Below are 1,274 nucleotides of genomic sequence, written 5' to 3'. Positions count from 1 at the left end.
GACCCACCCAGCAAATGAATTAGTCTGGGAAGGTTGATACCTCCTTCCCCACCTTGCACCCAGTTATTGGTAATCCCACAGGGCTGTAACCCAGTTCATTCCAGTAAGGAACTGCTCCCAGGGTTTATGATTGCCAGAGTCACCAGACAATCTGCGCCCACCTGGCAGTGGAAGAATTTAGGCTGGGGAAGTTCACTCAGTTCTAGCCCCATGCTTCTGTCCTAGCTAAATTCCTCTGCATGTCAGAGGCTGCTAGACCTGATAAGAAACTCAGCCCTGGGCAGCAAGCAATTATGGTTTACACTCATGTGTCAATTCGGGCCTCTGCCTGTCCACTGCCTTTGTCTGCACTATATTCCCCTGAGGGGTAGGTGCTAATGATCTCTTTACTTACAACTTCGGAAGTCCTTTTCACCAGTGACTGCTACCTGGAACCTCTGGTTGCCCAGAGAGACAGGATGTGCCTATCTGGAATGGCGTCAGGCAGCTCCTGTATGGCTTCCTCTGAGCTAAGGCTCTTCTCTTCGCTCCTGTGTCAGAGTCAGCACAGAGCAGCACCAGCCCTTTTCCCCTCCACTCCTCTCAAGGAAATGCCCAAGATTCTGGACTCCATGGGTGACAAACCTCCAGACCTCAGGGTCAGAGTTGGGAGGGGGATCCTCGGAGTTCAGAGTTGCTGGTAGGGAATATATACAGTTTTATACAGTTTTACAGTTTTATGCCTGGCAGGAGGGTGCCGTGGTACACCAGTAGTGGTAGGAGGTCCAGTTTTTAGGGGGTCTCTCCCATGGGATAGAGTGGGAGGATGTTTGAACTCTGCTCGCTTGTTTGTATGGAGTAAACTGCGAGCCCTTCTTGTGGGAGAGGGGACTGTCATCTGCTTGGTGGTGGATTTTGTACCTTTAGATTGTATTTTGGGGGTCGCAGTTTGCCTCAGCAAGGTTGAAGTGCATTCTTCAATCTTCTCTCTTTGCTCTGCTCCAAACCATCAGCACCCTTGCTAAACTTCTGTCCTTTAAGTCTCCTTCTGGACAGGAGCCTCTGTAAAAAGCTGGCTGCAGTCTGCCATCTTGCCTCCATCCCCTAATTCTTTTTTAAGAGGTGGGATCTCACTCTGTTGCCCATGCTCAGGTGCAGTGGGCATGATCATATCTCACTGCAACCTCAAACTCCTGGCTTGGGTCCAAGTGGTCCCCCACCCTCATTCTCCTGAGTAGCTAGGAACTACAGGTAGACAAAATGCCTGGCTAATTTTTTTCTTTTTTCTTTCTTTT

The 1,274-nt window shown here is 49.8% G+C and overlaps 1 pseudogene; it reads left to right on the top strand.

The window, feature by feature from the left end:
• Positions 1-473: 473 nt before the first annotated feature.
• Positions 474-1,274, top strand: part of LOC100951614 — a 17,357-nt pseudogene continuing 16,556 nt past the window's right edge.

The sequence above is a fragment of the Otolemur garnettii genome, unplaced genomic scaffold, assembly GCF_000181295.1.
Source record: "Otolemur garnettii isolate 467f Iridium unplaced genomic scaffold, OtoGar3 scaffold00006, whole genome shotgun sequence".
Classification (NCBI taxonomy): Eukaryota; Metazoa; Chordata; class Mammalia; order Primates; family Galagidae; genus Otolemur; species Otolemur garnettii.
The sequence above is the reverse complement of the archived record's forward strand: the minus strand, read 5'-3'. Positions and strand labels throughout refer to the sequence as shown.